The sequence below is a fragment of the Galeopterus variegatus genome, unplaced genomic scaffold (genome assembly GCF_000696425.1).
Source record: "Galeopterus variegatus unplaced genomic scaffold, G_variegatus-3.0.2 Scaffold785, whole genome shotgun sequence".
Classification (NCBI taxonomy): Eukaryota; Metazoa; Chordata; class Mammalia; order Dermoptera; family Cynocephalidae; genus Galeopterus; species Galeopterus variegatus.
In genome coordinates, this window is record NW_007726896.1 from 284,052 (window position 1) to 310,801 (window position 26,750).

At 37.7% G+C, this 26,750-nt stretch overlaps 1 protein-coding gene across 4 annotated transcripts in view; it reads right to left on the reverse strand.

Moving 5' to 3' along the window:
- Positions 1–26,750, reverse strand: part of PDE1C (phosphodiesterase 1C, calmodulin-dependent 70kDa) — a 430,964-nt gene that overhangs the window by 114,563 nt on the left and 289,651 nt on the right. The window lies entirely within an intron of this gene.

The following is a 26,750-nucleotide window of genomic DNA, read 5'->3' on the forward strand; positions in this document are numbered from 1 at the left end:
CCCAACACTTTCTAGTTACCTTTTATCTTTCTGAATTCCTAAATTATCAATGATTTTGCTTTTGCTCAGATTTTTATCTTTTTTGTTCTAATTGGATATAGTAAAGCACGACCAGCAGCAACATTTCCAAACACCTCTTGAGATTCTGCTCTGACGAAGACACATTTTTCAGCAGAGGTCAGAGAGAACAGCAGCCCCATGGGCCATGGGTATTCCAAGGCAGGTGAGAACACTTAGACAACCTACATAACCACAAAGGGCTACAGAAGGAATTACTGAACAGGAAGAATCCCTCTAAGAGCAGATAAATCCCCTAGTTAGAAAAAATGAGGATGAATGATAAACTGAGGTGTTCCAGACAGTACAAGAGAAACAATAAAACATGTCTTTCTCTATTTATGGAAACATTATCTGCACAGAGAAGGACCTGCAGCAATGAGATGCCTACAGATGATCAAAGTGCGGTAACTGGGAACTCTGTAAAGCTGACAAGAGATTTGGAGATTGGACAACTACTCAGACTATTTGATACCCAGCAAAGAAAAGAGTAGAGACTTTGAGGACAAACTTGAGTTTGAATCCACTTCAGATGCATTAGCTATGCAACACCAGGTGTTTATTTAACTTCTGTGAGTGCTATCTATAAAATGGAGAGTCAACCACCAAACTTCCCAGGCTAATATAAGATTAAATGAAACTGATATAGAGTATGTGACTCATGGTTGTTCTTGAAAAAGGCAATTGTTATAATTATTGTCATTGTTGTTATTCAACGGCCTTGATCATCACAGGCAACCAAAAGAGAAAAATTGTAGCAGGATATTTAAGATCCTTGTTAAGCCTCCATTTCCCACAGGTTTATGCAATCTCTTCTCAGTCTGACTTCAACATATCCTCAGACTTGCATTCATAGGAGAGAATAGTTTGACTTCTTGGCAAGACATAAACTACTTCCCTCCTGATCTTCATGGAAATGACCAAAAATAGAGAATGAGAAAAAAATCCTAAATCAACCTTAAAAAGTAGGAAAGAGGGTCAACTATACAAAAGAAATTTCCAGGAATTTCGATGATGAAAAATACAGATGAGATCAGACCGAGGGTAGTCTCTGCCTGACTTGTGAATCTCCAGCATGCAAAATGGAAATATGCAAAAGAAATCAGCAGAGGCCTCTGAAGGCTTGGAGGTGAGGGTCAGCCTTGTGGGTCCATTAGCAGCACTAGGAGTGTCCTGAATTTCAGAGGCAGCATGGGACAGGCAGCTGGTGTGGAAGGGCCTTGCCAATCACTCACACAGAGTGGAATGGATGGCCAGCCTGCCAGAAAATGGGGAGACTGCAGCAGCGAGCCCTGACTGCTGTTCCAAATAAGGACTGGAAGCTCTTTAGCAAAACACATTCCTGGCTAAATCTGCGTCCAGTTCTGACTCTCACCTCAAGGAGCCCAGCTGCCCCCTAGGCTGTTTGGACTCACAACTGGCAAAGTACAAACGGAGTAGATTTAAACTTTTAAAAAATTTTTCTCCCTTCATTTGGGGCTTAAAGATCCTACAGGAATTGATATGAATCTCTGATTGGACCCATTTCAATTCTCAAAACTTAAGAAGAAAGGACAAACAGAAAAAATTATGAGGGAAAATAGATTAATAAGAGTAAGAACCAGGAGATTCTATCTACTTACAATAGGGCTTCCATGAGAAATAAACAGCAGAAGCAGCTTTAATCAAATAAATTTTCCTAGGCTAAACTAAAACTTACATAAGCAGATGAAAAAGGGTCAGATAAAACCAGGAAAGAAAAATGAAAAGAACATATCCAACATATTCTGTTGGAATTTTTGATTTCAAAGAATAAAAACTTGAAAATCTTTGAGAAAGTAAAACGTCTTACTTATAAAGCAACAACAGCCAGCCATAGACTTCTACCGTGCTAAACAAAAGAAAACAATTTAATAACAGTACTAGTTTTTGAGAATAATTTGGTGTAATTCAAATTACAAATTATTTATATTTCATCTAGTAGAGTTACATGTATATATGAAGTCAATAAAGATATCCTCAGGTGTTAATAAGTTCAAAATTTATCGTTCATAAGTTTTCCAGAAAACAAAACAAGGAAAATTTAAGGCATTCTGTAGGACAGTTGTCTTCCAAGGGGGTGGATTCATGAATCTCCAGTTGAATGCACTGTAGATTCATGACCTTGATTTAACTAAGCCAACTTTTACAACATGGACACATAGTTTAAACAGATTCCTGAAAGAAGTGCAGATGAAATATAATGCTAATAATACAAGGAAACTAAACATGAAAATGAGTTGACACTTCTTTTCCAAGACAAGCTCCTATTTCTAGTATAAATACCTCCTATGTCACTTGTATAAACTAAAAACTAATGATAGTCAGCCAAAATAAAGTTGAAATTATTAAGAATGTTATATGAACTATGGATTTATACCTACTATGGTTAACAATTCCTACTCCTGTAAAAGGACAGGATTGAGGGAATCAAGTCATCAGAAGGCCTCATATCCTCTTAACAGTCAGGGGGCCCAGACCCCAGGCCAGATCAGCAGCACTGAAAGTCAGCTCCAACAGAAAGTCCCAGTCTTTATGCCATAATTAGCAGAAAATAGCAGTATGGGGGCTTCTCCCTGATGTAGTCACCAGGAGTGCCAGGCGGACACTAGGCAGTCACATTTATGTATTCACTGTGAAGGTCTAACCCAACAACAGAAAGCTGTAAACAGAAGGCAAAGCCCTAGACAAGGGCCTCAACAAACCCAGAGAAGAAATGACACAGGATAAATTGCCTTCAGGATGCATGAGAAGTACCAGAAATTTACACCTGCCTCCATCTTTCTAGCTTATAAGATGAGCAGAAGATTCCACCAACATCCTGGAAGACAATGAAGGGAACCTAGGACAACCCACCCACTGTTTATGGAAAAACATCCACCTGACATTCACCTTTCTTTATTCAAGGACAACTAAACAAAGAAAAAATATCTATGAAAAGTTTTGGTAATAATGACAGAGGAGAACACAGCACTCAAAATGCAGAGAAAGAACTCACTTTAGAAAAAAAATTACTAATGGAAACAGTAGTCAATTTTAGAAAGCATCTGCCGTGTGTTCAATAAAATTTAAGAAACATAGATGTGTGAAACAAAGGTAAAAGCTGAAATTAATATAATAAAACACAAATATATTAAGAAAGAAGAAGAAATTTAAAAGAAACAAAACTTGTCAATGGAAAGACCATAAGAAACATTTTTTAAAAAGAAATGAATGGTGACCACTTTTCTGTATACCCAGCTCCTGTCTGGCCCAGCACCCATGTCAGATATAAGCTGTTGCTGCCACTTTCTGCTTTACACCACTGCCACAAAATCCCTAGGAATTCCAGATGCCCTTTCCTTCAAACACTGCTGAGCTTTAGCTAGTGTCCACGTGCTTGCTCCCCCCTGTCCCCTCAGCCCACCCTTCCCAATAGCTCTTCATCCTTGGCATTAAGAACATCCTGCCCTGCCCTCCCCTACCTACCACTTACCTCTTGGTGAAATTGCTATTTCTTGGGCAGAGGAGTTTCAAATTAGCTCTTTTACCACTGGTTAATTAGTAACCACAAGTCTCAAAAATTCCTAAAGTTCCTGGGAATAAGGACACTTCCCTATTTTCCACCATAGTGCAGGTTTTCCCTAGATCAGAATCCATCTAAAGGAGAGTTGTCTAAATCTCTCATAACCATATTATAAAGTATTTTTGTTAAACTTGGAGGTGATTAGCTGGGGCAGGAAGGTTCAAGTGCCTTCCTTTGTTTTCCTAGGAAAGTATGTCTGACATTTTTTCAATGTGAATTCATTTTATCTAAAAGGTCAGTGTCCCCAAGGACCAGGTCCCACGATGAGTTGTAGACTATATTTTGGGAAAGATGGATATCTAGCTTTTTAATACTACTCAAAAGGATTTTTCACCTGGACACCTAGTGGGAGCTCATTTCATGAACATTCAAAATAAATTCACAAGAAAGGAAAAATAGGAAAGAAAATATACAACAATAAAAATGATAAAAATAAAGTTTCTTTCTGAGTGAATGTTCATAGTTTCCAGCATCCCATTCATTTCTATCACTGTGGCTGCCAGATGAAAGTTCCAGTATACAAGTTCGGTGCCATTTTAGGAATAGCTTATGCCTTCGAACTTCGGCAAGATGGCTTTCTTTTAAGGCAGTGTGCAATTTCATTGTGGATGAACTGTTGAACCTTTACGTGAACCCTGCATGTCTTCACATAAACTCTTTGCTTTCTACAAGGTTCATTGCTGCAAGGCAAACAATGAAATGCTCCTTCACTTCAGTTCTCTGTGTCCTCAAGTTCATAGAAAGCCCTGGATGCTGCCTTCCCCAGCCCCAGGCCACTGACCATGTGGGATGCACAAAGGTGCTGGAAGAGGGGAACTAAGTGAGGACAGGCCTGAACACTGTATCTGGGAATCTGCAAGGCCATTTGGGAGGAAGACAGAAAGTCTTCTTTTTATTCCCCAAAGATAATTCCTGGGACCAATGGGGTGAACTTAATTAGGAAGCAACTTATTGGCTCAGCTTTATAACTTAGAAAACTGCCCTATACTGGACTAGGTACTATTCCCTACCCAAGTGAGGTCCCTCCAAAACCCTACAATACTATGCCTTCAGAACATATATATTTGTTGAGCTTTAGACATTGCTAGAATGAAATCACTGGAAAAGCACAAGAAAAATAATCTGTAACAAAAAGCTACAGAAACACATTTGCTTATATCTGTCTTTTCTGCCCAGAATTATTCCCTCTAAGGATGGATAAGCAGCTCCTAGAATGCCAGTGTGACCAACGATGGCTGTCGTCTCAGACAGACTTTGTTTAGTTTGAAAGAATGTGAAAGGGAACTGGATATTTTATAGCACATCCCCTACATGTCCCTATAAATCATGAGCCCTAAAATTCATTTGAATTTTTAAAAAGTTCCATTTCAGTTTATTACATCCATGTATTTGTAAGGTTTCTGTGTACTTTTCATGCACCTGCCTCCTCCACATCACTCCCATCCCCTGCCACTTGCCTAAACACCATAGAAAATAACTTAAAATAACTCCTCCAAATGGAATGCCCCAATGTGACTTTTAGGCTTATGCTTTAATGCCATCTGATGATGCCATCCAAGCGTTTTTCTGGTCAATGACAACTGATTAAGATGCCTGCACTTGAAAGACTCCTTCAGTGTTACCGGGTGCATGTGTGCACAGGCCAGTCTGGGCATACAAAATGGGAAGCGCAGTGCCTTGCCTCCATCAGGACAGACACACGGCCCATCAGCACCTACACCGCAGCACTGTAAGCATGATGCAGAGCTGTGACAGGGGGCTAAGAAAGCACAGAGAGGAATCTCCAAGTAACAAAGGCCTCCACATAGGAGGGGACATCAGAACTGTCTTGAAGGCCAAATAAGGGCCAGCCAGGCACACATGATGGGATGAAGATGGTGGACTTGGGACTGAGGGGGCAGCCTGAAGACTGTGATCTATTCAGAGAGTTCCAGGGTCATCTGGAACTGAGGGGCATGTCAAGAGATAAAGCTTCAAAAGAAGGCAGTATTTATTTTGTGTGTGTGAGTGTGTGTGTGTGTGTGTGTGTGTGTGTGTGTATGTGTGTGAATTGATTCATTCACCTTTAGCTCCCTCCAATAAGTGAAAACATGTGGTATTTCTTTTTCTCTGCCTGACTCGTTTCACTTAATATTATTCTTTCAAGGTCCATCCATGTTGTTGCAAATGGCAGTATTTCATTCATTTTTATAGCTGAGTAGAATTCCATTCTGTTGATATACCACAATTTCCGTATCCACTCATCCGATGATGGACATTTGGGCTGATTCCAGCTCTTGGCTATTGTGAAGAGTGCTGCAATGAACATTGGGAAACAAGTATACCTTCGACTTGATGATTTCCATTCCTTTGGATATATTCCCAGCAGTGGGATAGCTGCGTCGTATGGTAGATCTATCTTCAGCTGTTTGAGGAACCTCCAAACCATTTTCCATAGGGGTTGCACCATTATGCATTCCCACCAACAATGTAAGAGAGTTCCTTTTTCTCCGCAACCACGCCAGCATTTATCGTTCAGCGTCTTTTGGATTTTAGCCATCCTAACTGGGGTGAGATGGTATCTCAGTGTGGTTTTGATTTGCATTTCCCGGATGCTGAGTGATGTTGAGCATTTTTTCATATGACTGTTGGCCATTTGCATATCTTCTTTAGAGAAATGCTTACTTAGCTCTTTTGCCCATTTTTTAATTGGGTTGCTTGTTTTTTCCTTGTAAAGTTGTTTGAGTTCCTTATATATTCTGGATATTAGTCCTTTGTCAGATATGTATTTTGCAAATATTTTCTCCCACTCTGTTGGCTGTCTTTTAGCTCTGTTAATTGTTTCTTTTGCTGTGCAGAAACTTTTCAGTTTGATATAGTCCCATTTGTTTATTTTTCCTTTGGTTGCCCATGCTTTTGGGGTCATATTCATGAAGTCTGTGCCCAGCCCTATTTGCTGAAGGGTTTCTCCTAAGTTCTTACAACAAGCAAATGGAGGGGACACACTTGGGTGGGAGGGCGGAGAGGGAGGAGGGAGGGAGGTTTCGGTGACGGGACATAATAATCAACTACATTGTATATTGACAAAATAAAAATAAAAAAATTTTTAAAAAGGCAGTAACCAGACCATGGTGGACTTAGTGTGCCAGCTAAAGAAATTTAATTTTTTCCTGGAGACATTGGGGAGCCCCTGGAGAAGTTTTAAATGGGGAAATGGCATGATAAGATTGGCATTTAGAAAGATCAATCTAGTGGCAGAGTATAGGAGTACAGGTAGGTAGAGAGTGGAAAAACTGTATATGAGTATGTTTTTGTTGTAATTAGGCATGTCTGATACTCTGAATAGCCCAGTGCCAATATTTTCTCTCTGGTGAAAGACAGCACTTTAACAGGGTGATGCATGAATTTGGTAGTAGTGTGGATGCTTGCTTTCAAGAATTCCTGGGAAAGGATTTGTTTGGGGGCATGTGGTTTCCTTATTTAGTCACCACCAAACCAAGAACAAGAACAGTACTAACAAAAATTATGACTGTCAAGAATAGCCGATTTATGTACCTCTTGTTAATGCCATAAAGAAATGGTTACCAATTACACCTGCTTAAGGCAGATGTACCAATAGATTTAAATAAATTATTGGGCTCCCATTACCTTTTCACTTAAGAAAATATGTTGTTGCCTATATTCATACGTATATTTTTACATATCTCTCTATATAACTTATTAACTGGTAAAAATACTATTAAAGTTACAGAAGCTTTTGAATAACATTCAAACAACATTAACAAAGTTGACCTAATTGGCATGAACTGAACACTACACTCAACTGCTGCATAAAACACTGTTCTTTACTATTGCACATGTAACAGCTATCAAAATCAACAATGTGGTAGATCAGAAAAAAGTCTCAAAAAAATTTCAAATAATTGCAATCACATGAAAAATGTTCTGTGATAACAGTGGAACTAAGCCTGAAATCAATAACAAAAGAAAATTGCTAAAAATATTCCAAATATTTGAAAATTTTGGAATATATTTCTAAATAATCCACAGGCCAATGATCAAATCAGAAAAATCATTTTTTAAGTGAATTACAATGGGAATATGACACATCAAAACTTATGACATGTAGGTAAAGCAGTCCTTAGAGGAAAATGTATAGCCTTAAAAAAATATATTAGAAAATGAGAAAGTCTGAAAATAAGTGTTCTCATTATCCATATCAAGAAGTTAGGGGGAAAAAAAAAAACTTAATCCAAAGAAAGCAAAAGATAGCAAAAAATAAACACAGTAACAAAACTTAAGTAGAATACACAAAAGCCAAAAGTTGGTTCTTTGAAAAGCTTAGTAAAATTGATAGGTCAAGCAAGACTGATTAAAGAAAATGAGGAAAGGCACAAATAAACAATATCGAGAATAAAAAAAGGATATTACTACAGATCCTGAAGATATTTAAAAAGGTAATGAAATGATGTCAGATTATGGTGTAGATACCTTTTTTGAATAGACATTTAAAAATTTAGATGAAATGGAAAAATTTCTTAAAAACTTTATCAAAACTGACATAAGAAAAAATTTATGAATAGTTCTGCACCTATTAAGGAAATTGAATCCATAGTTTAATATTCTACCACAAACAAAATGACAGTACTAAATCACTTTATCAATGAATTCATCCGAACAATCAAAGAAGAAATAGCACAAAATCTTCCAGAGAAGAACAAAAGAGAAAACACACACAAACTCATTTTATGGGGTCAGCATACTCTTGATTCTAAATCCAAACAAGGACATTATAAGAAAAGAATTATAAACCAATCTCTCTCATAAACATATATGCAAAAATACTAAACAATATTTTAACAAACATAATCCATTGATAAATAAAAAGGATAGCAAACACCAAGCAAACTTGCAAAAATGCAAGATTGGTTTAACATTTATAATCAGTGAATAAATGTAATTCACTATTTTAATAGGAATAAAAGAGAAAAGTCATATGATCATCAAAAAGAGTCAGAAAAAGAGAATTTTGAGAAAACAAATTGTATTTGAGAAAACACCTATTTATGTTAATTATCTTAGCAAAGAAGGGATAAAAATGAATTTCTTAAATCTGACTCTGGATCTTTTTAACAAAAAAGCTAGAGTAAACATAATACATAATACTAAAATACGGAAATCTTTTCTGTTGAGCTAGCTCATAGCAAACATGAAGGTGCCTACTATCACTATTTCTATTCAAGGTTGTATAGGTAGTTTTCACCAGTTCAATAAGAAAAAAAGAAGAAATGAAAGTTATAAGGACTGGAAAGAAAAAAAGAACATCTAAAAGAATCTGCAAGTAAGTTATTATAATTAAGAGGTGAATTTAGCAAGGTCACGGGATAAACACCAATAAACAGAAAAAAGTACGATCCACAAAAGCATCAAAATAAAAAGTATTTAGGAATAAATCTTGCAAAAGATACAGTATAAAAGTCCTCTGCATAAAAACTGTAAGATAGGGCCGAGCCCGTGGTGCACTCAAGAGAGTGCGGCGCTGGGAGTGAAGCGACACTCACGCTGCGGGTTCGGATCCTATATAGGAATGGCCGGTGCACTCAATGGCTGAGCACGGTGTGGGTGACACCACACCAAGGGTTGCGATCCCCTTGCCAGTCACGAAAAAAAAAAAGACAAAAAAAAAAAAAAGACAAAAAAAAAAAAAAGACAAAAAAAAAAAAAAGACAAAAAAAAAAAAAAGACAAAAAAAATAAAAACTGTAAGATATTACTGAGAGAAGTACTAAATGACCTAAATAAATGCAGAGATAATCCATGCTCATAAATTTTAAAAATCAACATCTTAGAAATATGAATTCTCCCTAAATTTACCTATAGATTCAATGTAATCCCAAATAAATCCTCCACAGGTCATTTGATGGAAATTGACAGACTGATTCTCAAATGTGTTTGGAAACGCAAAGAACCGAATATAGCCAACATGGTTTTGATGAAAAACGACAAAGCTGAAGAAGTTACTCTCCCAAATATCAAGACTTATTATAAAGCATTTAATTCTGGGCCTGCATTCCTCTACCACTTTGCTTTTCCATGTCTCTTCCTCTCATCCAGTGGGTATGTATGAGGATGTGCACATGTATTTTTACATTATTATAAGCACAACATAAGCAGAAAAGGAAATCTGCTACAAGAAAGAAAGAAAAAAAAAACAGCCCAATATAAACTGCTTTAAAACTATCCTATTCTAAGACGCCAAAAGCACAGGCAACAAAAGAAAAAATAAACAAATGGGATTACATCAAACTAAAAAGCTTCTACACAACAAAGGAAACAATCAACAGAGTGAAAAGACACAACAAAGGAAACAATCAACAGAGTGAAAAGAGAACCTGCAGAATGGGAAATAATATTTGTAAATCATACATCCAACAAGGGATTAATATCCAGATATATGAAGAACTCAAACAAGTTAACAGGAAAAAAAAATAATACAATTAAAAAATGGGCAAAAGAGCTGAATAGACATTTTTTGGAGGAAGACATACAAATGACCAATAGATGCATGAAAAAAATGCTTAACATAACTAAACATCACGGAAATGCAAATCAAAACCACATTGAGATATCATCTCATCCCAGTTAGACTGGCTATTATCAAAAAGACAGAGAATAACAAATGCTGGAGAGGATGTGGAGAAAGGAGAATCCTCCTCCACCACTGGTGGGACTGTAAATTGGTGCAGCCATTATGGAAAACGGTATGGAGATTCCTCAAACAACTACTGATAGAACTACCATACGATCCAGCAATCCCACTGCTGGGTGTATCACCAAGGAATGGAAATCATCATGTGGAAGGGACACCTGCACTCTCATGTTTATTGCAGCTCTATTTACAATAGCCAAGAGTTGGAATCAACCTCTATATCCATCAACAGGTGACTGGATAAGGAAAACGTGGTACATATGCACAGTGGAACACTATTCTGCTATAAAAAAGAATGAAATTCTGCCTTCAGAGGAATATGGATGAGTCTGGAGAAAATTACGTTAAGTGAAATAAGCCAGGCACAGAAAGAGAAACACCATGTCTTCACTCACAAGTGGGAGCTAAAAAACAAACAAATTAAAAAGAAAGTAAGATACAACAATCACAATGATATGCTGAACTCTCAAAAGGAGAGAACAGAACTGTGGTTGCTAGAGGTGAGAAAGGGCAAGGGGGTTGAGAAATTGGTAGAGTCACAAAGAATGATTATGTTTTGTAATAATAATTATACTGATTATCCTTATTTGACCAAAACATATTGTACATAGGTATTGATATTCAACTCTGTACCCCACAAACATGTATAATCAATTATGTTTCAATAAAAAAAAAAGATCCTATTCTACATGTGATTATTCCAGTCCGTTAGCACGTACCCATTCTTTGGACATCCAGTCCAGGGTATCACTAAATACTCTCTTGGTTTTTATAAATTTTCTGATGAGTATTTGTACTCCTTTTGTCTTCATGAAGCTGAGCCAAGGGGAGCCATGTATAGTCAGTCTTCTCCTAGTTCCTGCTTTGCAGAGTAAACCTCCTTTCAGGATGCACGTTTGTGGTTCCTGACAGTGAGGGAGCCAGTTAGCCACTGCGTGTGCACGTGCGTGCCAGTGCTCTGGATGTGAACTCTAGGCAGAAAGCACTGTTTGGTCCAACAGAAGCCTCATATTTTTATGATATTCTGGAAGGCATTATGACCCATGGTTAAAGTTTTAATTTGTTTTGAGTGTATAGCATTGATTTCATTTCTTGGAGTTCTCATAGCAATATAATGCAGTGATTTAGAAAGAGGCCACCTCCCAGGCATTCTTGGCCTTATGAAGAAATGTTTCTTAAAAACTAGTTTATTCCTTACCTGTTTTTACTGCCGCTTAACTCACACATGGTGTTAAGAGGAAATAAAGTCGTTGTTTTTAAAGTGTATAATTCACAATTATGCAAGGAAAGTCTTTCCTGAAGGAAAACACTGTCTCTCTAAAGTTTGACTCTAGGTGGGCAGAGCTTATTAGGAAAGGACATTAATAAAAGAACCTACTTTACTGCTATAGGGAAAATATAGGAAAATGGTCAGGGCCCCTCAGATGTTCAGAATCTTGCCGAGCATTTGCTGTAAAAATCCATGTGTGCCCTGGTGTTCCTTGGTTACTATCTAATGTAATTCTGTATGGGCACCCAGGTGTCCTGGGTTATGGACCTAAGGATAAAGGGCTAACGCTTCTGCTACATGGCACTTCTTGGAGCGCTTCAGGAGGCTGCTCCTAACTCTGAATAAAGCCTATTAATTTTACCCACAGCTCCCAGGATCTTTTCCTACTACCTAGCTTGTGGACCTGCATGTGAAGGTTTGTAACCCAGTCTGTACAATGGGCTTGAGTGGTCTGTGAGCCCTAGCCCAAGCTTGACAACTGGATATTGTTCTTCAGGAGAAAGGAATTAAAAGGATAAAAAAGAAAACCTGGAGCATGATTCAGAATTCACCACAGCTCCATGCTGGGAACTGGGGAGTGGAAGGAGGTAAAATCCTGCCAGGCTGCCAGGAGGTAAGTTTCAGAAACCATTTTTCATTTGCAGCTATTCAAGTGGAAAAAATCACCATTGCGCTTCTCTGCTGATAAACATGCCACTTCAACAACATCTGTCTCAATAGACCAAAGAAACGAGAAGAACTAAAAACATCTTTGAATGGTAGTAATGAGAAAAGGAAAATGAGTAGAAATGAGGAGAAAGTTTGCAGGAAGATTTGGGAAGGTCGCAATCCATGTATAGACAAGTCTCTCCATGTCTTAAGCATCCACCCGGCCCCATGGCTCCCTCGTTGTCCTTCCCTCAATCCAGTTCCTCATGCAGTCCGAACTGCACCACGTTGGTATGATTCTCTAGGAAGCTAAGCTCCCAAGCTCAGCAGAATCACAGGAATTCTACCATACTAGAAACATATGTTTTAGTAAGATAAACTCAAGATTATCTTTTTTTCCACTTGTGCTTTTAATTTCTTTTATAATAACAGAAATAAATAAAACTAATTCATAGATTTAAAAACCTTCAAGTAATGGCTAAGAAGATGCTAAATTAACACAGCTCCTTTCCTCAAGATTAATTCCAGAAGAATTATAAAAAGAATAAACCAAATTCAAAGAAAACCGTACAAAACCTCTAAGGTGACTCGAGGCTGCTGCGCTGAAAGCGTGTGTGAGGACGGTGTGAGTGTCCTTGGTCTGGGACAGGAGGCAGCCCCTCCAGGCTGAGGAGGAAATGACAGGAAAGGAACTGCCCTGTTTGCCACTGTTTCTCTCCCTCCACTGCCGGCAGCTGCACAGTGGCTGTCCCCACACCTGTGCTGACTCAGAATCTGAAGGTCAAAAGATCCTGAGAGTTAAACCAGGGTTGTCTGTCCCAGCTGTGGCTCCTCTAAGTTCAACACAGGTTTCCAAGATTGTGGCAGAAGGAAAAAGGATGCAAGGGCATGAGTGGGAGGGCTTATCGCCTCCGGCCACATCCCATTGCCCAGAATCCAGTGTCGTAGACACGCCTTTCCAAGAAAGAAGCTGGAAAACGTAGTGCCCAAGAGGAAGAGGGAGTGGGCTTGGTGGAGAGACAGCCAATCTCTGCCACACCCAGAAAACGTAACCCTGTTACCAATACTCATTTTTATTTTAAACCTTTATATTCTACCCTGTTGAGAGGATCCAATAGAATATGATATACTAAAGTGGCTTGTTAACTTTATAACCTTATTAGACTAACAGACATAATCATCCTAATTTTGAGGTAACCTCCCAAACATTTGGATAAAAAATGACACAGTTCTCTAGAAAATTATTCTGGGGGCGGGGGAGAAAGCAAATCCCAAAAGGTCATTTACTGTATGATTTCACTTATTTAACATTCTTGAAATGACAGAGTAGATGGAGATTTGTGTAAAAAGGGTGACATGGGGTGCTGGTGATGACAGAATTGTTCTGTATCCTGACCACAGCAGCAGATGCACAAACCTGCACATGCAATAACATTGCAGGGAGCTAGACAGACACACACGAAAGTACAGTAAAATTGGAGGGCTCTGAATAAGATCGGTGGATTATACTAATGTCAATATCCCACTTGTGAAATTGTACTATAGTTTTGCAAGATGTTCCCATTGGGGGAAACCAGGCAAAGGGTACATGGGAATCCCTCTGTATTATTTCTTACAAATAATGTGAATCTATAATTATCTCAAAATTAGAAATTTTAAAAGTGGGACACGATCATTCATCTCAATGGACTAATGATAACAATAGTCGACCTAGTTGTCCTTTTCCCAGCTGGTTTTATAAGTGCCTCTCTGTTCATGTGGCCTATTTATAGTATCTCCAAGATCCTTCTGCTTGGTTTCAGCAGCATAGGGAAGAAGGGACAAACATTCACCTGTGAGCTGCTAACTGTATCTGTAGACTTTGGAAAGGATCCAGTGACAGCTACAACCAGTGATGTTTGGAGCTTGGTCAGAAGCAGACTGAGCCTTGAGAAAACCTGCAGAAAAGACTGATGGGGGCTCTCAGAATCAACTGGAGAAAATGAGATGCTAGAAAATTGTCATCACACTAACAAGACAAGGGAAGAGAAATCCCAATGACTTTACTAAAGAGTAATCAAACATGGAATTAATATCCAGAATATACAAGGAACTCAAACGACTATACAGTAAAACAAACAAACAAAAAGAACCAATTAAAAAATGGGCAAAGGAGCTGAATAGACATTTTTTGAAGGAAGACATACAAATGGCCAATGGGTACTCAAACAGTCATAAGAAAGAATGAAGTTCTGCCATTTACAGCAACATGGATGAGCTTGGAGAAAATTATAAGTGAAATAAGGAAAGCACGGAGGGAAAAATACCACATCCTCATTCATAAGTGGGAGCTAAGAGAGAAAGAAGGAAGGAAATACAGACCACAGTGGTACACTGGACTTGCAGAGGGAGAGAAAATACCTAGGGTTTCTGTGGAGGAGGGTAGAAGGGGGAGGGGGCAAGGGGAGAGGTTGTGTGGGGGGCACAGGAAATAACTGCAATTTGTGGTAATGGACATGCTGATGGTATTGATCTGATCATCACATCTTGGGCACAGGTGGTGACAGTCAGCTTTGTACCACATGAATATGCATAATCAATAAAAAAAGAAAAGAGTCACGAATTCTGACTTTACTGGCAGCAATCCCTTGGGACCACTAATATATGAGGCATGATTTGTAATTTCCTTCTGCCTCTTCAGTTTATCTTCAAAAGCTTGTTTCATTTTAAGGGTAATTTCACTATGGAAGGCTGACCATAAAAGGTTTGTAAAGAAGGAAATTCACACACCACCTTCATTCAGCCTCTATGAACTATCATTCTACTTTACTTATATGAGTTTGACTTTTTTTAGATTCCACACGAGTGAAATTATGTGGTATTTGTCTTTCTGTGTCTGGTTCATTTCATTTAGCATAATGTCCTCTGAGGGTTGGACAGGGAAGAGTGAGATGTTAGTCAAAGGGTACAAAGTTCCAGTTAGACAGAAGGAATAAGTTCTGCAGGTCTATTGCACAGCATAGTGACTGCAGTTAATAATAACATACACTTCAAAATTGCTTAAAGAGCGAATTTCAAATGTTCTCATCAGAAAGAAATGATATGTAAGGTGATAGATCTGTTAAGTAGTCTGATTTGATCATTCTACAATGTATATATGCATCAAAACATCACATCATACCCCATAATTACGTACAATTATTATGTCAATTAAAATTAAATTAAAAAATAAAGAGAAATTTCATAAAAAAAGAAAAGAAGGAACTTTAGAGCAAGGTATGAAGCTGATGGAGTGAGGGTAAGTAGGGGTATGAAAGAACATGTCACGGTGATTGTATTGTATTATATAGTCATTTCCAATCAACAGGAAAACAATTTGCATACTGTTAATGTTTCAAGTTTGTTTTCAACATAGTTACCACTCAATTTCCTCCCAACCATAAATCATTTTGTAATAGCTTTGCAGGGGAGGTAGGTAGAGATCTGGACCTGTAGTGAATTATCATTCACAGTCCACTCTAGGGCATTCTAATAACTGAATAAGTCAAAAGCCTACAGATTTTCCTCTCTTTTTTTGTATGTATTAATAGAAAAAGAATAATTGGGGAGATTTCTTATTCAGGCATTACCATCGCACTCAACAGCACTGCTTCCCTCTTTGTAGATCAGGGATGGGACTTGCTATGGTTTGAATGTGTTCCCAAAGTTCATGTGTTGGAAACTTAATCTCTAATGCAACAGTATTGACAGATGGGACCTTTAATAAGGGATTAGATCATGAGGGCTCTGCCCTCATGAATGGATCAATGTTGTTATCACAGGAGTAGATTTGTTATCTCAAGAGTGGGTTTGTTATAAAAGCGAGTTCGGCCCGCTCTTGCTGGCTCTCTTGTTCACCTTCTCAAGATGTGATGTCCTCCAACATGAGAAGACACAGTCAAAAGGTCCTCACCAGATGCCAGCACCTGGATATTGGACTTCCCAGCCTCCAGAACTGTGAGAAATAAATTTATTTTCTTTACGAATACCCACTCTGTGGGATTGTGTTATAGCAACACAAAATGGACTAAGACAAGACTTGCTTCACTTTCTGTTCTCTTAAAATAGTGCACGCTGGCTCGCTCACTCTCTTTCTGGTTAAAAACACAGGCTTGATACAGCTCAGGAAGCTAAACAAGGTAAATGCTAATACAGGACCAAACTCTCATAGCTGTTTAGAAAAAAAATTTGTCCCCTTTCAGCTATTTTCTATCAGAATTTATAAGCAGAGTTCATTTACAGACGAATTAGCAGTAATAGCAGCAAATGCCGATCATCACTGTGGATAAAGCACTCTGCTCACCTCAAGTAAACGATTCCTCATTGCCCACAATGGTAATTTTTGCAGTTTAAAAATATTATCTAGTGCTTTGGAGTCTGTTCCTCACAAGCAGCATGAGCCTCCACTATACTAGGACTTCCTCATTTAGCGTTTTAAGAACCTCCTAAATCTGGCCACATACTCTATAAGATTATTTTTAACAACATTTGAACCTACATGGTGGCATAATATATTCTACTATTGCTTATAAAAAGAAGAGTTCTTTTCAGAAGAGCTCTGTTGAGTTTTGTCTGGCTTGGGGACTAGGAAGAGGAAGAAACCATTTCTTTAAATGATTCTCTATTAAAGGAAAAGGAGACAATGAAGACATCACAAAATGTTCAGCACTTGCTATTGACATGGAAGTCTACATGAGATCTGTAAAATCCCAAGGAAAGAGTGGTGTGTTGTTCACACCTACACTATCAAGTGTTTCTAGGGAGGGAGTTTTTCTTTCTCACCATGAGATGACAAACACAAACAACAGGGTTCAGCAATGCCCGCTGACCTGGCGTCGCAGCAAAGAGGCACCTGCTCTGTCCACAGCCAGGCAGAGCCAAAGGCCAGCCTAAGCAGGTTTGACACCTGAGTACGGGTCTACCCATGAAGTCTGAGAAATGGCTGAGCTTGGTCCAGTCCAGGTGTGAAATGAGAACAAAATGAGCATTTTTACTGGAGTTGGAGCTGCTCTTCAAAATGTTGTAAAAATTGTCACCTAAAAAGAATTTTAAATTACTAGATTGAGTAGTTTCATGAATTAGATTATAAATAGTTTCTCTCTCTCTCTCTCTCTCTCTCTCTCTCTCTCTCACACACACACACACACACACACACACACACTCGCACATGCACACACACACACCACCCCATTACAGACCCAAACGCAGTAGGGTGGAGCTCATGAGGAAGATCAGATCGCACGCAGGAAATAATTAGCCCCAGTTCCCCTACACATCCAAGCCTGCTGTGAGTAAATGGCCCTGCTGCACACATGGCACCTGGCCGCTCTCAGAGGCAGGTGGGGTGCGCAGGACACTGGGGCAGACGAGGCTGCGCTGCCCTCGAGGCACTCGCGCCTGGCTTGGAAGGCCAATGCGAAAACAGCTGCGGCCTTCCACAGCCAAGCCTGTGATAGAGCTATAACCAGACATCATTCAAGCACAGAAAAGAGAGAAAATTTTCCTGGGCAGGGTAGGACAAGGCTCTGGAGGTGCTGACATGAAAGTGGGATTCAATAGTTCAACTTAACAAATATTTCGTGGGTGTCCATACCATGCCCACTCCGTGCTGGGTCCACGCATCTGAAAGGGGAGGCAGACACAAACAGATAAACTCCTGATAATACATTAAATCTTAAAATAGACCATGCATTGCCCATTATGGAAGAATTCACAAAGTTTGAGCTTGTGGATCTCAGTTCCTAAAGAACACCAAGAAACCCAAAGCGGAAAGCAATTGGTGGCAGGTTTATTGAGCTCTTCTACCTACTGCTCGTGAGTAAAAGTGCTTCAAAAGAGACAGACAAGAAGGGAGAGAGGCGTGTGGGGTAGGGGCTGCAATATGAGCATTTCCAAGTGTTTTCTTGAACATCTTCCCTTCAGAGTTGGGAATATAATACCTCTGGTCCCACTGCAGAAGAAGGCAAACAGAAGTCCAGGATACTGTTTACAGCTCCCTAAAGCATAAGTTGTGCACCTGCCAGCCAACTGCGCTGCTTCCCCAGAGAGGCTGGAAGAACAACAAACATAACCTGAGAGGAGGAGGAGGAGGCTGGGCAGAGTAGGAAGACTCCCCAGGAGCAGAAGGACAAGCAGCTGACCACCCTTTCGTGTCTGCTGGGCGAGGAGGGTAGCTCCACTGGGGACGGCTTCCTAAGCACAGCAGCTGTCACTGTCTCAAACAGGAAACAATGGCAGGGAGGAGAGAAAAGAGTGGGGAAAACTCAATCTCCCCCACTCCAAACAATGGTCTGGATTCAAAAAGGAAGGAAACATGAGTAAATACGGCAATTCTTGTAGTGACTGCTGTGTTTTTCTATCCTACCTTGATCTCAAGGGCAGAGGGCACATGTGGGAAGGACCATCCCTGCTTTGGAGAGTGATTCACTGTTGATCATTTCAAGCAGTTTTCACATCACTGGGGCACATATTAGATCATTTCATAGGGACGACTACAAGGGCACAAACAAAGATGTTAAAGGCTGCTTGGGCACCCATGGCCAGCTGGAATGCCCAGGTGCTCAGTGTTGCGGGCACTATCGATGTGGTGCTGAGGTCTCTGCAGAAAAGGGGGAGGACGTCGACTACTGGACCACAGGGAGGAACATGGGGTGGAAACGGGACCTGTGCAGAAAATGGACACATTAGGGAAGACACGGGAAGCTAGATCACCAGACTGCTTGATTTTCTTACCAGAAAGAAAGCCCTTACTTGCAGTGACTTCTATCTGTTTCTGCACTATCTTACTAGCTCTGTTGATCTACTTGGCAAGGACTTGTTTCCACCACTGCTGTCTAAGAATGACAGCAGCTAACCCCATTGAATATACTCTCCAGAATGCTTTCCTTGCATTTGTTTGGTCTATTTGTCTCCATGGCAGCTAGTCAACAGGCATTGACAGAGAAGGGGAAGAAAGAAAGATGTCTGAAAGAAGAAAGATATTGGTAATAATACTGGCATTGTTCTAAATTGAGTGCAGTGATTCCCAGGGCCAACACTGCATTCTAATTTCCGGGGGAGATTTTTAAAAATACAGAAACCCAGGGCTGACCTGAGACCAGCATGTGAAATGGCGTAATAATGCTGATAATACTGACCATTTGGGATAGGGGAACACTTGCAGCCAAATAATCTGAATAATTAAACTACTTTATTAAGGTTTGAATTATCTGACCCATGCTTTCTAAACTGTATTCCATAGAACACTTGGCCCACGGGATGTTAACAGGCATTGCTAAAGAAAAGTTTTCTGTATAACAATGTTTTGGAAATCCAGGTTAAACAAAGTTAAGCAAAGTCTGTTTGGTCCTCGCTTTCTCAGAGCTTTTTACGTTGATGCGTACTGAGACCCTCCACAATGAGGCTATCGTGCATAGCATTTCGCCCCTAGATTTGACAGTCGTGTGTTTTTCTCTGTAAATTCCCCAGGATTAGATTGTTCCATTGTGTGGGATTTGGGGAGTGCTGCTCTGGAGCACCGCCACAGGGCTCCACTTCCCTTGATATGCAGGTGCAGTCACTAAAGTCAAGGAGTCCGCAAACTTGAGATGAGGTAATGATTGTAAATTTAAAACTAGACAGTTTTCCTTATGTTTTATGCAATGAAAGTGTTATATTACAAATTAAGATAAAAAGATAAAGGGCAAAATCATGTAAGATTGTACACTTACGGAAGTAAAATAGTAAACCATGGCATACAGATATTCCTGAAGTCAGTTTTCTATTTTTAAAATGTTTCATGCACTTTGGTTTTCTCCCTTTTCCAATTTTGCAGTATTATTGCATTATGAACCTGTAATCTCTTAAGTTAAGTGCGAGAGAGAGGCTCAAATAATTTGATGTACTTCCTTTTTACCTCTGCAATGATGAAAGAATATTTTTAAACATCTTTTTCTTTTGTTTCTGAATACCACGTTTCTCCTAATTTTTTCTTCTTTCTCTCTCTGGACACTTCTTGGATGATCAGTTCACAAAGACAAATGGGCCTGTCAGTATGAATGCCAAATCTCAAGTGTATTGTTACATATTTGGAATATCGTCCCTGAATAAAGCGCAGATCCACCACAACCTATTAATTCTTCCACATTCATGTGTCTTTAGCTGGAAGAATTTCTGGTCTAGACTCAAATAACCTCATGTGTATTCATTTTTTGCTTCTTTCCCTTCAGAAAACCAATAAGAAATTGTTTACTCACTATACAACATTCTCAACTACAATGCTGGTGTGTAATTTTTCTCAGGTTTTATTTAAAACTTTTCTAATATTCTTCTAAGTAACAGAAGGTGTGTTGTTGTTGTGTAGGTGTTGGGAGGGCGGTGAATGTGTTACTGTAACACATGTAAAAATGTGAGATTAAAAATTTTTTCTTTAGTTCATGTTCTTTTGAAAATATCAGAGAAGATTACAAATGAAATAAGCATTTAGCAAACCATAAACATCCTTGTCATTGGCATTTCTTTTCATAGTTTCCCACTAGATTTTTTTAAATTTTAAAAACCTTTGTTTTATTTGTATTCCAAAAAGAATCATTGGTCATTGTGGGAAATTTATAAAATACCTATTAGAAAATAAGAGAAAATAAAAATCACATTAAATTTTACCACCTGAATTTGCCACTTATTAATATAGAATATATTAATATGTAATTATTGTATCATGTCATGTACCCATAGATATTTTAAATGATAATTTTTAACCTTCCCTACAAAATTATTTGGTAGCATGTTTTAATACCTAATATATTATAAGTATCTTCCCTTATTAAATTTTTTCTCCAACATAACTTTAATAGCAACATCGTTTCTCAATAATACATATACCATAATTTATTCAATCCACTAATGGAGGACATTTAGGTTGTTTCAATTTTTGTTATTATAAACTATATTAAAATAACATTTTTATAACTGTTTTTGTGCACTTCTGCCATTTTGGGTTTTTTTTTTTTTTGATTAGGACAAAATTCAGAAGTCTAATGTCAGGATTAAAGGAAAGGAATATTTCTGAACTTTTTATGCTAATTGTCAAGCATCTAAAAATTTACAGCAATGTCTTCTTTTTCCCAGCAGAACATTAGCGTGGTTACTTCTCCAGGTATTCACAGAAACCTGGTAAGACTGGAAGGCAATGGAAATACATTTACATAGCTACATATTTCGTCTCACTTTTGTAGTCCTTGGATTTTTCAGTAGAAATTTTAGAAAGGGTGGAAAATAGAGGGCTTGATACGAGATGACCATCTTTAACTAGAATGGCTCCCTCCATCTCAAGCAGATATTAACTGGAGTAGTTATTTATGTTTCTAATATAAAAGAGTAAAAAAGCCACCTACTATCCTCCCTGCTTCTCTGTCTGGCAACTCTGAAGCATTCCATCATCCGTGCAGCCCGGTGTCCTGTCAGACTGCCCTCAGCAGGGCACGACTCTTGGCTCTACCCCTTACGAGAGCACGGATATTCCCATTCGCACTAGTCAGTCTTGCCTGTACATAACAGTGCAGCGAAAAGTGGCAACTGATACTGTAAGCCCCAGGAGATCCCAAAATGTCCAGTTATTAACAAAAGTGTTAAAAGGAAAAGAAAAAAGCATCACAGATTTTGTCATGTGTGAGAAAGGTGTTGAGAGCAAGAGAAGAAAAAGAGAAAGGGTGAAAGAAACCGGGTAGTAGAGGGGGGCAGGGAGAGACAGAGAGATGGAAAAATATGTAGACCCTTAGAATGAGCATGCCTGGGTTTCCCTCAAAAAGTGCAAGGAAGCGGATGAATCTGTTACCTGTTTCATTTTGTTCAAAGGCTTCCATTCGATTAAACTGACTCTTGAATGTCTCTCCTCCTGAGACAGTGGTTCTCAAGTGGGGGTGATTTTGTCTCCCATGGGAAATTAGAAATGTCTGAAGACATTTGGGTTGTAACATTAGGAGGATGGTACTGGCATTTAGTGGTTAGAGGTCAGGGGAGCTGCAAAACATCCTATAATGCACAGTGCAGCCACTCCCCCCACCAATAAAAAATAGCTCAAAATGTCAATTATGCCAAGAAACCTTACTCCAAGGAAAACGAAAGTTTAGTTATCTGTTCTCACTGAAGAAAAGTAATGTCATTAGCTATCAAACTCTTCAATTAAAAAAAAGAAACCATTTAAAAAACAGAAAATGAAAAATCTCTAGCTGTTCACAGATACTCCCTACTCAGATAATTAATTGTTATATATATATTTATATATATATTTTTGTATATTGATATATATAGATATTATATATCTATATATATATTATATATATAATTGTTTTATATATATATATAAAATATTTTATTTTACATTCTCTAATCACACTATTTATCAAGCCGTTTGGATTAAACATTTGTTGCATTAATTACACATATGCAGTAAACTTTCTTATCAAGTGTTTATTCTTCCTTATGCAATTTTTCAAGTTACACCTTTTGAAAAACAAGAAAAAGAATTAGGTAACATTCATTAGCTTTCTCTTCCTGGTTATTTCTTTATTATAGTATACAATCTTTTATCAGAAGTTATGAAAGTACTAAGAAAAGATTAGATTATAGATCATCTTTTATATTAATGGTAAGCTAAAATTTACAAACATGATAACTATCAATTAATACATGTGGAAATAAAATATCTGTCAAGAATATACTAGGTCTTCAACAGTCTGTGTAATGTTTATGTGAAGGAGACAAAAGCACAATGACTATACACACCAATGTCAATATTTGTACATTGCAGATATATCACAACAAAATAAGAGTGTTGTCTATAGAGCTCTATTGATATCCGAGTACCTAGAATTTTCTATTTCAAAGTCTGATTTTCACAACATGGATGAACTTAGAGAAAATCATATTAAGTGAAATAAGCCAAGCATGGAAAGAGAAATACCATATGTCCTCACTCATAAGTGGGAGCTAAAAAATAAACAAATAAATTTAAAAAGAAAGAAAGATACAACAATCACAATAATATGTTGAACTTTCAAAAGGAGAGAACAGAACTGAGGTTACCAGAGGTGGGAAAGGGGGAGGGGGAAGGGAGTAAGGGAGGAATTGGTATAGGGCCACAAAAAGTGATTATATTGTATAATGATGAATATACTAATTATCCTGATTTGAGCAACACATAGTGCACACAGGAAATGATATTCAACTCTGTACCCCTCAGATATGTACAATCAACTATGTAACAATAAAAAAAATCTAAAATTAAACTTTTTCAGTGGTTCCATTGTTTAACAAGTTCTTAGGATTCACATTACCAAGGATGGTTCAACATTTTTAAATCTATTAACATAATGTATCAAATAAATAAGTCACAAGAGAAAAATCTATATAATCTTTTTGAGAGATGCTAAAAAGGTATTTGTAGAGTTCAATATTTTTCCTGATTTTTAAAACATTTCATAGTTAACTAATAATTCAATGCTGTTTTTAAGTGATAAAGGATACGTATTTCAAAACAATAGTCAGGTTTATATTTAGGGAAAATCACTAAAAGAATCCGATTAAAGACTGGAATAAGAATGCCATCTAGTAGCATTATTTAGAAAAAATGGTTAAAAATTGTCGTCAATGAAATAAGACAAGAAAATGTAGGTATCTTTTAACAATTTATCTTCTAATTATTCATCCTAATAAAATAAATGAGGATATTCTGAAACAGTCATCTACAGAGATGTTCATCACTGTGCAGCTTACAACAGCAAAGATGGAAAAGAGCTAAGTTTTCACTAATGGGGAATTTAAAACATTATTGTAGTTATCATATAATGGAAAAGTCTTTAATTTTTATAGTTATGTATTATAATTATAACACATAATTTTAAACTATATAATACACAGTATTATTATTTACAATATTTATTAACATTGAAGGATGTTCATAATATACTAAGTGGAATGGGTAGATATACACACGCATCAGTTACCTTATAGAGTCTACATAAGAGACTTTTCTTAGTCTTCCTAAACCAAATGCTGAAAATATCAAAGTATGTCTTAAATCTCAAATCAGAATTTTATGCTTTTTTTACTGTTACATATTGTAATATTTTATTACCTCATATTTCATTTGAACAAATAAACTTCACATACTGCCATGTAATTAGACAAAGCTATATGATTCTTTCTTAAGGAAATAATCATTAATGAGAGTCAAGGCACTAATAATGAATAGTGATGTTCATTAAACCATTCCATTTTTAATGAAAATATTCAAAATTTTTTCAAGAAAAAGGAACTTTTGGGGGCTGGTCAGTTAGCTCACTTGGGAGAGCATGGTGCTGGTAACACCAAGGTCAAGGGTTCAGATCCCTGTACTAGTCAGGCACTCAAAAAAAAATGTAGGTACTTTTTGAAAGGAGAATAAAACTTTTCAAATATTGGAGTTATTGGATACTACAAAGAAATTGTTTTAAATGCTAAAATAAATCTTATCATAGAAAACAGAAATTATCTAAAGATATATGCAATGATCAAACTTTTAATAAATTGTAATTTATTTCCTGCTAGAAACTAGAGTCAAGATATATCCTATTTTAGAAATATGCCATAAAATTTAAAAAACAATTTTTTTAAACTTATGGCCACCACTGATAAATTAATTCAATCAGTAAGGAATTCTAAATATCCAACTTTTCATGTCAGGATGCAAACGAATTGTAAATGTCATTCATATACCACAAGGTCAGATTCTTAGATCAATTTCTGCATTAATATTCATTGTATAAGCTGTCCACTTTTGAGCACTATAGACTCTACAGCCTTAGATAATGTAATAATTTAAGACCTTAGACATTAGAATAGGCAATTCTTTTGCCAAAGCTTAGAAATGAAGACTGTTTCCTTGAGAAAAATTTCTCCAAAGATAGCAGCCTGACTCAAACAGGAAAACACTTGTTTAAACTCAGTTATTATTACAATCTCATCATGTTTTACAACTGCCCGTGAGATATCTAGAAAATTACACTTACAACTTTAATCAAAGGGCCAACATTAATGCTTATTTAAAAATCAGTTTTTCTGGGCCAACCCCGTGGCTCACTTGGGAGAGTGCGGCACTGGGAGTGCCAAGGCCGCAGGTTCGGATCCTATATAGGGATGGCCGGTGTGCTCACTGGCTGAGCGCGATGCAGGCGAAACCAAGCCAAGGGTTGCGATCCCCTTACCAGTCACACACACACACACAAATCAGTTTTTCTTTGGTTATCTCTATCATTGAGATAAATACACTTGAGGTAAGATAGGAAGTGGTCATTTCCCTCTTAAACTTACTCTGACCTTCAATCTTGCTTCCTCATTCACAATTGCACACACATAAGTAGAGCAGTGAACTGAGGCTCCTAAGAAAATTCAGAGTAAAGATTTTCTTAGTGTCATGAGCAACCTTCCTACTGCATAGAGGGCTCTGTCTGTCTTTTGGGAAATGCTTGTCTTTCCAGCTCCACTCCAACCCAGGTCAGAAGCCAAATCCAGCCTGGATTGACACAGGATTGGGCAACAGGAAAAAGAGACCATTTTAACTCTCGGTTCCTTGATAAGCACCAGAAAGAAGCCCAAAAACAAAATGAAAAAGCAAAGAGAAACAACTTTACCAAAATAATAATTTTAAGAAAACCTTGATCAAATTACATATAGATTTTTTTAGTTCAAGTGATTTTAAAGACAACATTTAGGTGTGAAGATGGATTAAAATAGATCTCAATGGGAGACATTAGCATTTATCATTAAGGGTAACACTGAATTAGGATTTAGAGACTGCTGAACATGAAACTGTTCTTACAACAAGAACTTTGCAAGCAAATCACTGAAATAAAAAAATTTATATATAATTTTTGAATTTTTATCTTAAATTTAAGGTCCTATGACAATTGTTAATATCGCAGATTTTTCATCTCCACTCACTATTTTAAAAAAATATAAATCCAGTCAGTCTAGACACTTAAATACAGAGCAAGCAGGTTTTATGCATAGTTATTATCCTACTAATTACTGCTAAGTAGTATTTCAACTTGCAACCGAAATGGCTAAAAATAACTAAGAATTTTTTCCAATATTTACTGACTTTCCATCATTTCCCTGAGAATCATTCAATAAAGATCTCACTAAAGCTCCCATCTCAATCACAGTGAGTAAAATTAATATTATAACAGTAAATTATGCATCCTATCCTCTGTTTCGTGCCTATAACTGATTAATTTTAAATGGCTTATAGAAAAGGTTTGGGTGCTCTGTTAGCTGAACATATTTGTTGATGAGATGACTTTTTTTTTTTTTTTTTTTTTTTTTTTTTTTTTCCGTGTCCGGCAATGGATCGCAACCCTCAGTGTTGCCCCCGTACCAGACCGGGGACCGGCAACGGGATCGCAACCCTCGGTGTTGCTCCCGTGCCTCGCTCAGCCAGTGAGCGGGAACCGGTCTGTATGTGAGATCCGA